This window comes from Gopherus flavomarginatus, chromosome 5, assembly GCF_025201925.1.
Source record: "Gopherus flavomarginatus isolate rGopFla2 chromosome 5, rGopFla2.mat.asm, whole genome shotgun sequence".
In the NCBI taxonomy this organism is placed as follows: Eukaryota; Metazoa; Chordata; order Testudines; family Testudinidae; genus Gopherus; species Gopherus flavomarginatus.
In genome coordinates this window covers 84,363,511-84,376,137 of record NC_066621.1, presented here as the reverse complement: position 1 = coordinate 84,376,137, position 12,627 = coordinate 84,363,511, and the positions used below count along the sequence as shown (strand labels likewise).

The following is a 12,627-nucleotide window of genomic DNA, read 5'->3' as shown; positions in this document are numbered from 1 at the left end:
TAAAGGGACTAGCTCCATGAAATAAGGCAATTTTAAACCCTTCTCACTCCTCTATTGACATGCTATAGTTGAACATAAGCTAAAGTTATTGATTCTTCACAGTCACTATTAAGCCGGACCAAAGGTTCAACACAGGACATTAAACTTAACTATCTCAACTGTCAACTTGGCTACTCCAAAGAGTAAGAAATTGAAGTCACAGTAACAAAAGTTGCTCTTGTTTTATGAACTGCACTGTTATGCTTGCTTACAAATATTGCTTCTGTTCTTAAAAACCAACCTAAAAGGCTGCATGTATGAAATAATGATTTGAATGAAACACCACACACACCTTGGCAATGGAATTAAAGACAGCTCAGCATTTTCATAAGCACACGATTCCTGTTTTCTTTTCCCCACAGCTCCACCTCAAAAAGGATAATACAATTCAACTAGCCAAAAATGAGATCATCTAAGGATAGAGTTATTAGATGCTTTCAGCATAGAAAAAAAATGCAAACTCCCAGATCATACTCCTCCTTCCTGAAAAAAATCATCAGCCCCCTATTATCTCCCACTTTGGAAAATTAAGTTGCAGTGGATCTGTTTGAGGTTTTTTGGGAAGAGGAGAGTTTGTGGTCTTCCCATGATATTTTACTCTCACAAAGCTAGAAAATAAAGACCTTTTCTGTAAATCACAAAGGAAAAACTGGACTCTCTCATCTGAATCCATTCTATCCCGGTATCATTTCATGAATCTCCTGCAAGTACCTGCTATGCAAACAGAAATCCAATTCAAATAAACTTTTAAAGGCCCAGTGCTGCTCCCACTGATTTGTACAGGAATGGGCCTCAAAAATGCATATTTTGTTTGAATCTGTACTTTCAGGGGTTATTTTTCCTCAGGTAATTGACAACAGTGGCTAACTTGGTAACATATACATAGCACAGAGCTCACGCTGCTAGATGATTCACTGCCTAGGGTCCCCTTTGCAGAAAATGTGGGACGATCAACAGAAATTATAACTGGACTTTGCTGGCAGTCTGGAATTTCTTGGAGAAATTAAAACAAATCTATCTTTTAAAAATAAAAAAAATAATTTTCTGGCAAATTGTCTTCTACAGTATTCCAGTAGCATCCAACAAAAATACAACATTGGCAGCAATAAACAACAGAAATATTAACTGCCTTTAAGGGTTTGTCACACATTTAAATAATTTTATCAACTGTGCAAAAGTACTCCAGAGAAAGAAGCAGCTGTGAGAATAATATATGTTTTGAAATAAAGAATAAAGTAAATACTTACTTGTTCTAATGCTAGATTTTTTCAGTCTCATAATTTGTATACTTCTAGGGAAAAGAAAGAAAACAAACTTTGTTTTCTTCTGAAAATGTTAAATGACCGCTTAACCAGAAAAGACTGTAAAATACATTGCGCCACATTCTGTTACACTGGTATAAAACTATAATAATTCCACTCACTTCAGTGAATTTACCCTGGATTTATATTGGTGAAATTGAGCTCAGAATCTGGCATTATCTAGCATTCAGAATTATCTGACGAGCCACTTGACATTCTACAATACACTTCCATTGAGCCTCCGTGGTAGTTACTGACTATTAAGTGAAATAAGTTGCTAGAGAATTCATTCCATTAATACTACTATGTGTTTAAATGTTCTCTTATGCTATAAATATATGCAATATACAGTTACATCTCACTAATGACTGGGGAAAGCACTGCAAAGGACTAATTGTTATTAATTACTAAGCAAGCAACATTTAAAAAGCAAGGATGATGCATCACAAAATGTCAGTTCATTTACTGTGGCAACTGTAGTTAACTTTTTTGTGATAAAACTTCATACTATAGTAGCAAATACCCTGCTGTGCATACTGATCACATCAGACTTCACTGAAAGAATTCTTTCTGCAATTAGATATTAGATTTTCTTTTTTTGAAAGGCTGCCTTTAAATTATATTTGAGGATTAGCAAAATTTGAATTAAACAGTTCCTACTGTACTGAAGTCAGAAATCTGGGCAACACTGGCACTTGGATCATCAGAAACTTCATGTGTTAGCATGACCAGAAATATATGAATAAGTAACAGAATGTTCCAATCTCTTTGTAACTCTTGAGAGAAAAACAGGTTCAGCAATTCTGCTGGAAGTAACAGCATTCACGAAGCAAAAGCACACGCAGAGACGATAAAGGTAGCAACCTGTGCCCATACCCAGCTTGAAGAACAGACAATAGAGCCAAATTCAGCTAATGTGAACGTGGCCCTGCCTGTCTTGGTACACAAGAGTTCCCCCACCGGGAACCTGAGCTTGGAAAGAAGTGTTACTATCACCTTTCTGTTGTTACTATCAGACATGGGAAGGAAACAGACGGGCAACTGCAAGGGAGACACCTCTGGTCCTTCAACCTCAGGAAACTTACAAGCCCTTGCAACCCAGCATCCAACGCACAGGCACCTTCTTCTCTCTCCTCTACCGGGGCAAAGGGGGCCATGAGCCGAAGGAACACCCCACCCCACCTGCCTCTGGCGAAAAGGAGACAGCACATAGCTCACCCAGCCCAGGCGGTAGCCACCCGAGTGACCCTAGGGCAACCTCCTTCCCAGCTGGATTTGTTCCCTTGTCCCGAGGCAAAAAGGCGGCGCGGGGAGGTACAAAGGAAACACTGGAAACGGCCGAGACAGCAGCATCCCTGGGCTGGGGGAGACAGCAGCACCTGGGGGGGGAGGGTTAATGGAGCAGCAAGCCGCGAGGGGAGAGGAACGTATTGAATGAAAAAGGACCTCAGCGAGGGACGAAGGGCGCCCCAGTGTGCGATGCAGCAGCCCTAGTGTCTGTTGACTGGAGCAGGACCCCGGGAACGGTGGGCGTGAACTGGGGCAGGACGGAGGGAAGGAGAGGCGCTCGGGGGTGTGACTGGGGGAGGGGGCGGAGAGCCGGGCTGGGGGGAAGCCGCGCTGTGACTACGGCAGGACGGGGGGGATGAAGGCCGGCCTGGGCGGGGGGAGATGCCGGCTCAGGGGGTGTGGGGTGACTGAGGCAGGCCGGTGGGTGGTGGAGGGAGTAATAGAGGCGGGGGCGGGGAGAGCCGCGCTCTGGGGTGACTAGTACAGGCCGGGGGGTGATACGGACAGGCCGGGGGGGCTATGGGGGTGTGGGGTGACTAGGGCAGGCCGGGGTGTGTGTGTGTGTGTGTGGGGTCGGGGGGTGATACGGACAGGACGGGGGGGCTCCGGGGTGACTAGGGCAGGCCGGTGGGGGGGGGTGATACGGACAGGACGGGGGGGTTCCGGGGGTGTGAGGTGACTAGGGCAGACCGGGGTGTGTGTGTGTGGGGTGATATGGACAGGACGGGGGGCTCCGGGGTGACTAGGGCAGGCCGGTGGGGGGGGGGGGTGATACGGACAGGACGGGGGGGTTCCGGGGGTGTCAGGTGACAAGGGCGGGAGGGGGTGTTTGTGTGTCGGGGGGGGTGATACGGACAGGACGGGGGGGCTCCAGGGGTGTGAGGTGACTAGGGCAGACCGGGGTGTGTGTGGGGGGGGGTGATACGGACAGGACGGGAGGGCTCCGGGGTGACTAGGGCAGACCGGGGTGTGTGTGTGGGGGGGTGATACGGACAAGACGGCGGGCTTTGGGGGTGTGAGGTGACTAGGGCAGACCGGTGTGGGGGGGGGTGATACGGACAGGACGGGGGAGTTCCGGGGGTGTCAGGTGACTAGGGCGGGAGGGGGTGTTTGTGTGTCGGGGGGGTGATACGGACCGGACGGGGGGGGCTCCGGGGTGACTAGGGCAGGCCGGTGGGGGGGGTGATACGGACAGGACGGGGGGGCTCCGGGGTGACTAGGGCAGGCCGGTGGGGGGGTGATACGGACCGGACGGGGGGGCTCCGGGGTGACTAGGGCAGGCCGGTGGGGGGGTGATACGGACCGGACGGGGGGGCTCCGGGGTGACTAGGGCAGGCCGGTGGGGGGGTGATACGGACCGGACGGGGGGGCTCCGGGGTGACTAGGGCAGGCCGGTGGGGGGGGTGATACGGACAGACGGGAGGGGCTCTGGATGACTAGAGCAGGACGGTGTGAGTGGGGGGGGGGCTGCGGGGGTCACATCCCGGGGCCCGGGCAGGACCAGTGCGAACCGGGGCCGCCCTTACCGTCCGGCAGCCGAGACAACTTTCCGAAGAGCTGGAGGCGGCGCCTCTCCACAGGCGAGGGCGGCGGCGGCGGCCGGCTCACAAGTTGCAGCTGGGGCTGTCGGGAGGCGCTGGGCTCCGGCCGCCCGGGCTGCTGCAGGAAGCGCCTCTGGGCTCCGTTCAGTTGCAGCCGCTCGGCTTTGACTCGCTGTGCGGATCCCGTGCCCAGCAACCTGGGAGAGCTGGAGTCGCCAGCTGCAGCCAGCTCCACCTCCCCGCCAGAGCCCCCTCCCCTCCGCTTCCCGGCTCTCTTTCTTCTTCCCTTCATCGCATTGTTCCCTAAGCCCTGCGCTGTGTAGACACGTCTCTCACCTTCTCCTTGGATTCCTTCCTTATTCCTTCACTTTCCTGCTCGCTGTTTCTCCTCCCTCCAGTGACCTCCTAAGTTTCTTTTCTTCTCCGCTCTCAAGTTTTTCTACCCCTCCCTCCCGAGAACTTTATCGAGGTCCACCCAACCCACCTGTCTGCAGGGTCCCAACTTCAGGGTAAATTAGGGCTACTCCCCACTCCAGAATCCCAACAGGGAAAATGTAGTGAGCACATCTTGGGATAGGGCATCGGGTTCACCTAACCGGCTTTACTGAAGCTCCAGTCTCCTTTCTTCGGATACACACCTTGGGGTATGAAGGACTGCCAAAAAGTGGGAGGAGAAAGCATCCTAGGCGATTAATTTCATCCCTGATGTAACTGCCCCTGAAGTCAGTTAAGTTACACTAGGTAACTCACTGGTGCTGGAACCCAATGCTGATTGTGCATATATTAGCACTCTGCTTATAGGCATTTGTAGCATCATGTTCCCTATTGGTCCATAAAATCCTGTTACATCATAAAACAACATGCCATGCAGCTTGGGAGCCCAACCCAAAGGTAAGAGTAATGGGATTATAAATTAGGGGTCAGCAAGTGGGTGCAGTTGCTGTAATTCCAGAGATGGTACAGATAGCAGGGGTGTAGCAGGATTTCTTGTCTCAGCACACTATGACAGGCTTCCTTCACTCCAACATCTATCATTCATTTTTTGGTTTACAGTAGATGGCAGAAGTGCCTATCGGGGGTCCCATTGTGGTTGGTACTATCCCCACATAAAATAAGACAGATACTGGCCCAAAGAATTTGCAATATGAATTCCTGATCCTCCACATTGTCTGATACAGGCAAGCCCCCTTGTTCACATGGAACCCCATTTACTTCCATAGGTCTCCATACAGGCAAGGGGGTCCAGGCTCTCAGAACTAAGAGGGACAAGACGCAATAGGAAAGTGTAAGAACACAATGGAGAGGGAATAGGAAGACAAGTACATCTGGAACACATCACCATATATATGTGTAGAATGTGGAAGCTTCACAGGTTACTGGGAGTTTTTTATGTTGTCTTTTTTTCTAATATACACACACCATTTAACAAATATGGTCCCCAAATCTACTGCTGGCTAATTGCAGAGCAAGACTAAAAAACTGCATCATCAGTACTTTTTGCTTTTCTCTTTATTATACTTATCTTGGTTCTATCACATTATTTCAAGAATCCCACATTTTCTAATACTTTGCCATGTGGTTTTCCATTTGTATTTTGCGGTGACACAAACACACTGTCCACTCTTTGTGGTCTGGAGGAATGGGGCATATGTTAGACACAGGATAACAGCTTCATTCCTCAGTTGCTTCCGTTAACCAAGGTGCCATCTTGTAGTTTTCCAGGAGGAGAGCTTGTACTACAGAGCATGGATCTTTTGGTCCAAGATTATATTCAAGTTCTCCCCACTATGTCCTCATTTTAAACAGTTCCACTTTATGTAGACAATCTTCCCTTCTTTAGGGAGGTCCTCAGCACATTGCAGCACATCCTACTGACATCATATTTCGGAAATTACTTTGGAAAAGTGTATAAAAAAATAAGCAGATGCTGGATTTGTATCCTGATTCTGAGAGCCCCATTATTCAAATGCACTAAATTAAATGTAACCTCAGTTTTCAGAATCTTGTATGTACTCACATAGACATAATGACCCTTGTACCATACAATTTGGGGGGCCATTACTGAAACATAAGCTCCCAGAGTTTAGAGACTTGAAAATGTTTCCTCTGTCCTAAAGTTATTGGTTGTGATTCCAGTTAGGGCTGAGCTGCGTTTTCCACTTAAAGCAGGGTTTCAGCCTCTGTTATGTATGAAGAATACAATGCATCCTCTGCAGGATTTAAACAAAACCCATTTTACCAGGTATAATTAAATATGCATCAGGGACATTTTGCCTGTTTTTGTTATTACAAAGGTAGGTGATTTATCAGCCATCTAAAATCTCGCACAAGGAAATAAAGTTGGATGGTTTTGAATCCATCCGGGCACAAATCACTCCGCCAGCCTTCTCAAGGCTACCGCAATCTGATCAAAAGCTCTTGAAGTGTGTAGAGCCACAGTGCTCCCAGTAATGTGAATGATCTCCTTCTCCCACAACACTCCACTATAGAGCAGATTATCTGTTCTGAATAACCTCTTCATTGTCCAGCTGATTAATTTCAATTTTTCAAACAAATTGCAATGATTGGACTCCAGAAATAAAATGGACAGATTCATCTGGGTAACTCCATTGACTTCAGTGGTGTTATAGGAGGGCTGAATTTGATCTCATGTGTAAATCAGAGCTCACAAACCACTTCCTGTGTGTGCTTCATGTCAATTTCCTACTTCTCACATCTCACCTTCTCCTCTGCCTCTTTTCCCTATTTTTATTCCCCCACTTGTCTCCCCCCTCTACTTCTTTCTGCCCCTTGTCTCCCCCACTTCCTGTGCCTCCAGGCTTCTCTCTCTCTCGCCTCCTATTTCCTCTCATTATTTCCACAGTCTTCTCTAACTTGCATTAAAAGCATGAGAAGAAAAGACCCAACTCCAGTCCAGTTTGTTTGTGGTTCCAAGTACTGACTGTGTACTGAGCACAGCTCAATGCCTCTAGGCCGATAAGCAGAAGGAAGCAGCCAGGCTTCTGCTTGCGGGAACTTGACTATTAGTCTTTTGTCCAGACTGCTCCTGGAACTTGCTTCAGCTACCTTGCTCAGTGGTATTGAACATTATTCATAACTGTATCATGAGTTTATATGACACTTTAGAGAATATACAACAAACAAAATCTCTGCCTCAAAGAGCTTCCCACAAACTTTTCAGATTTGATCCTCTAAAGTTGGACATCTAAAGAAGTGACCTGATTTTCCAAGGTGGGGAGTCCCTGCAGCTCTGATAGAAGCTACATCAATCACTATTGTAGATCATTTACCATCACTCTGCTTTCCCAGGGCCTCTCCTGTCAGGCCCTGGGAAAGTGACACAAGGGACAGATGATATACCAGTAGCAGGGGATTTGTTCAGACGTCATCATTAAATTCATAATTAAAATTCTGCCAGTGTGTGTTCCATCCCTTGCTCTGTTTCCCCAGGGTCAGATGGAGTGACTGTGAAGCTGGAAAACTCATAGCCTTTGTTATTTTTTGTCTATGGCATAATTCCTATTTTTACTTCTGAAGACAATTGACTCTATGAAGAATACTCAGATACAAACAGACATTACAGTTTTGCTAAACAAGTTTCTTCCTCCCCTTCCTTCCCACTCTTTTTGAAGCTGTGAAATGAAACAGAAGAACTCCCAGGAACCCCTAGAACCAAAACTCCAGAAACAAGGACTGAATGATCCTTGGACTCAACTCAGAAGAAGAAAAGTCTTAAGAGAGCAGTGTAATAATTTCAACACTCTCTACTGAAAGAATACTCTCAGAATAAAATGTATTTCTTAAAAACTAGGGCCACATCAATCTCATTAACAATACCACATGCTGTATATCATTAAAGTGAAAAAAAATAAAAACTAATTTTCCCTTTACCATTTCTGCTGCTTGCCTTTTATTTTCCTAAAATGGAGCGTGAGCAAAAAAACAGGATTGTCCTTTGAAAAAGTTCCTCTCGAGATCCACATCTGAAGTTTGCAGCTCAGGGTATGTCTTCACTACCGGCAGTGTCGGTGGGTAGCAATCAATTTCTCAGGGATCTATATATTGCATCTCATCTAGACGCGATATATCTATCCCCGAATGCGCTCCTATTGACTCCGGAACTCCACCAACGCGAATGGCGGTAGCGGAATCGACAGAGGGAGCCGTGGATGTCGATCCCGCGCCGTGAGGATGAGAGGTAACTTGATCTAAGATACTTCGACTTCAGCTACATTATTCATGTAGCTGAAGTTGCGTATCTTAGATCGATCCCACCCCATAGTGTAGACCAGCCTTCAGGCTCCTCAATACTTGTTGCACTTGCTAGGCTTGGAAACTGTAATTCAACTGCTCAGTTTCCCTTCCCATTTTCCCTTATTGTTTACAGTCAAGTCTGGGAACCCATTGCACAAACACATAGTACAAGAGTTAACAATCTTATCTAAGATGAAACAGACAAAGAGCAGGAGAAAGGAAATATTATGATCCCCATTTAACAGATGGGAAACAGACAGAGATCTGCAAAGCCCAGATCTAAGGCCCAGATCTGCAAACATATTTAGGTGCCTAATTCCCACTGATTTCAGTGATTTGCCCAAGATCACAAATAGTCTGTGGCAGAACCAGGAAGAGAACTAAGATCTGAGTCCCTGTCAAATACCTTATTCATAAGACTCTACTTCATTTGTGATAGTGCAGAAATTGCAGATGCCGCAATATTAGGCTTCCACTACAGTTTTTATTTTAATTAGCTTACTTTGCACGGTCCACAATTTTGCATACATTTTGTGGTTTTCCCCATTAGTACATTAAATAATCTTGGAGAGTTTCAGGATTCACCTGCAGTTCTACAGTGTTTTCCAAAGTTAGCAGAGACAGCAAAGTGGTCACTATCGATCTTGTCTAATTCTGTGGACGCCAATCCTGCAGTATCTCAGTATGGAGGAGTATCCACAAAGCAAAAATGGGGCATGAAGGAGACCACTGTAGCAAAGTGTACTGCACATTGAATGCATGTAAAATGCAAATGGCTAAAGTGACTGAACTCGATTTCAACAGCAATTGTGTTAAGATATTTAGTCTTCTGAATTTTATATTATACCAGTCACTTTTTTTTAGTGAATGTAATATAGTTGAACCAAATTGTCTGGCTATCAAAAAAATTAGCAGGCATACCATAACAGTTGAGCATTTATATCATTCCAGCAAATTTTTTCTTTAACAAATAGGTCTACTCTGGATTTTCAATATTACTGCTATTAATAAAAGGTCCATTATTACTTTTCTGCAATTTTCCATGTCTTTTCCACAACGCATCTGTAATTATTCGAAGATCATCCTGCGATACAGGTAGGGCCTTACTTCCTCTCACTTTATGATTCTTCACGGCAGTTGCATTGGGCTTCCTAATATGGACGAAGGTGTAAATACTTTTTAAAAACTCTTTTTAAGATGACATTTAAAATCCTGAAATGTCTATTCTCATAAGATTTAGTAAAATACTTTTCTCCTTTTAAAAAAATAAACACACAAACAGTTTTGGGGATTACTGTTCCTTGAGAGATTCCCATTAAATAGCACTTTATTGGACTATTGGAGTTTTTCTTACTAAGAACTACACAGAGGGAAAGCACTGTTACCTATAGAGAAAGCAATAAATGCTGGGTCGAGGGAGAGATGGTTGAAAACTTCACTTCTGACAGCAGCGGTTAGACTGTCACCCAGTAACTTCTTTCAACGCAGCCAATTGTGCTGAGATAACTTGTTAAACATCTGCTGAGAACATATGGAACCCTCCAGGGGGAGGCAACTTGACACCATCCAGCCATGTATTTCACCTCCCACTCACTCCCTCCAAAGAACCAGTCAAAGCGAATGACCTCAGGAGTCCTACTTTGCCACCATACAAGAGGTAATAGCTTCCCAAGAACCAGGCTGGAAAAGTGTCCCTTCTAGGCACTTTCTTCTGTAGCAACTGAAGCATGCACTGAGTATGAGTGGAGGAGATGGGGAAAGTGGCAAGTTGTTCAAACTCACTCAAACATCACAATACCTATTTATCTGTCTATGTTCTTATGCCAAATAGAGTTGCTGATTGTCATCTGGCCAACAAAGTTATATGTTCACAGGATTCCTTAGTCTGCAAGGGGCTTCAGAATCCCATAATATTATGCTGCATAAAGTGTCCCATTAAAAAATACTATGCTGCCTTGCACTTTGTGTAATCACTCACAGCTGTGAAAAATGAAAACAAGTCAGCTGTAAAATACATCAACCAGTGTAAGTGAATGGAGGATTGTGATTTATACCCCCTTTGCACAGGTGTAAATGATAGAACAAGAAGCAACATCAGAAAATCTGGCCCAGAACACTGTGAAGTTGTGTTGCAGCCTAACCAACACACTATAAGCAAATACCTCCCAGAGTTTTTCATGTTCAGAATCAAGATTATCCAGATCTGGACCCAGCTTTTGAGGTCTGAGTCCACCTCCAGTGACAGTGCTGCTAGTGGAGTTGTAACACTGCCACAGCCCAACACAGTTGACATGATTCAACACTACTTTGCAGCTTACAAACCTCCTGGACCTTAGTAAAACTGCAGAAGCTCAATTGCTTTTTCTTTGATCTTAAAGGCCCTTAACATGCCCTAGTACATAGTAAGTTCTGCTTTTATGGTTACAAAACGGTGTCTTGCATGTCCTTAGGGTACATACTTTGCAAAATGAAGCTGTTTGGTTCTGACACTGTGGTATGAATGAGGATACACACTTGTCCTGTGCTTTGAAGTCAATTTACAATGGACTATATGAAGTTTTGTTATTTTTAAAGTTGTGTTACTAATAAGTTAGCATTCTCAGTGAATCCTATATACCTGCTATCACTTAACCAATGTCCCTGCAAAGTAGGTGGTATTGCCTCATTTTTATAGTTGGGGGAACTGAAACCCAGGTGTGTGAAGTGACTGGCCCAAGCTACAGAAAAAGTCAGTGTCAGGTTTAGAACTCAGGGGCTCCTGCCTTCCATGCCTATGGTCAGGCTACACGAGTATTTCTCTCTCTTACTAATTTTAAGAATGCGGTTCCCGCACCTAAATATGAGGCTTGCTTTGCTAGCGGAACATCAGTGAGTTGTAGTGACTGATATATCAATAGGTTTTGTTTAGTCAGGAGAAGTGGATTCATATAGGCTAGTGCACAATACAGATTTGAGCCCTACAAATCCTCTTATCTGATCAACACTTGCTGTGAATGCTTAACTACATTGTAAGTTAGGAGGCACTTTTTCATATCAGGAAGAGATAGATGCATTGAGGGCTAGAGCCAACTTCATCCCCTGTGTAACTCCACTGATTTCAATGAAGTAATGCCAGAGATACATTTAGTTTTCGTTCCTATCTGGGATAAAAGTACAGTACACACTCATCACTAAAGATACAAAGCAAGAGAAAAAAAAAACTGTCTTCCTGCCTCTCACTTTCTCTGAGACATCCTCAGAATAGGATCAGAGCAGTTTTAGATTATAGTGGGTGAACCTCAAAGATTCTGATGTTCTATTCTCATACACACCTCTAAGTATGTTTGCTTCTCCGGTCCTTCTCCGAATTATGAAATGGTTTAGTGTACCAATCACTTCCAGAGGTAGTCAATTATTTTTTGTCAGGGTCCAAATTTCTTGTTCAAGATATAGTCAAGGTCCAGCCTCCAGAGAAAATAATTAAAAAAAACCAACAACAGCAATAACAATAATATGTTAGCAAAAACATTTCAGGGTCCGTTCAAAAGTATTTGGTGGTCCAGATTTGGCCTGCAGCCTGCCTATTGACTACTCCTGCTGGGAGCATGTCATGGGCTTTCTGGCAGGGAAATCCCAGGGCTTCCAGTCTTGCTGGAAACAACCACTCCTACCCTCACCCCTGGGAGCCTTTCATGGCATATTTTGACACTTGGGCTTTTGGCCCTGGCCTGAATGAAGAGAGAAAGAGGTTGTTGTGAAAATATACAGATACCAGGAGAAATATTAATTGAACATTTTTGAACATCAAGAAAGGTTCACTCAAATAACAAGCAAAAAATTTGGAAGTGGGTGGAAATTCTATCCAAACCACTTTTCCAACCCTAATGCAGCCTCAATCACTCTTGCATAATTTAGGACAGCGGGAAATAATGTGACAGTCTCCTTGATTAGCTCATCCCCTCTCTTATTCTTTTCTTTCTGTAAGGGTATGTCTTCACTACCAACGTTAAAGTGCTGCTGCGGAAGCGCTTCCATGTGACAGTATAGTCATGGCCCCAGTGCTGGGAGAGAGCTCTCCCAGAGCTGTAAAAAAACCACTTCCACAAGGGGAGTAGCTACCAGCGTTGGTGCACTGTCTACACTGCCACTTTACAGCGCTGTATCTTGCAGCGCTCAGGGGGGTGTTTTTTCACACCCCTGAGTGAGAAAGTTTCAGTGCTGTA

General features: G+C 45.0%; 1 protein-coding gene across 2 annotated transcripts in view; it reads right to left on the bottom strand.

Annotated features, from left to right (window-relative positions):
* The window catches only part of TSPAN18 (tetraspanin 18), a 178,832-nt gene extending 174,519 nt beyond the window's left edge, over window positions 1-4,313 (bottom strand). Inside the window, exon 1 of one of the 2 annotated variants that reach the window (XM_050955514.1) lies at window positions 4,157-4,313. The gene's annotated coding sequence lies outside the window, so the exon portion shown is untranslated. The remainder of the gene's footprint in view (window positions 1-4,156) is intronic. The other variant, XM_050955510.1, reaches the window with a different exon arrangement.
* Window positions 4,314-12,627: the final 8,314 nt, after the last annotated feature.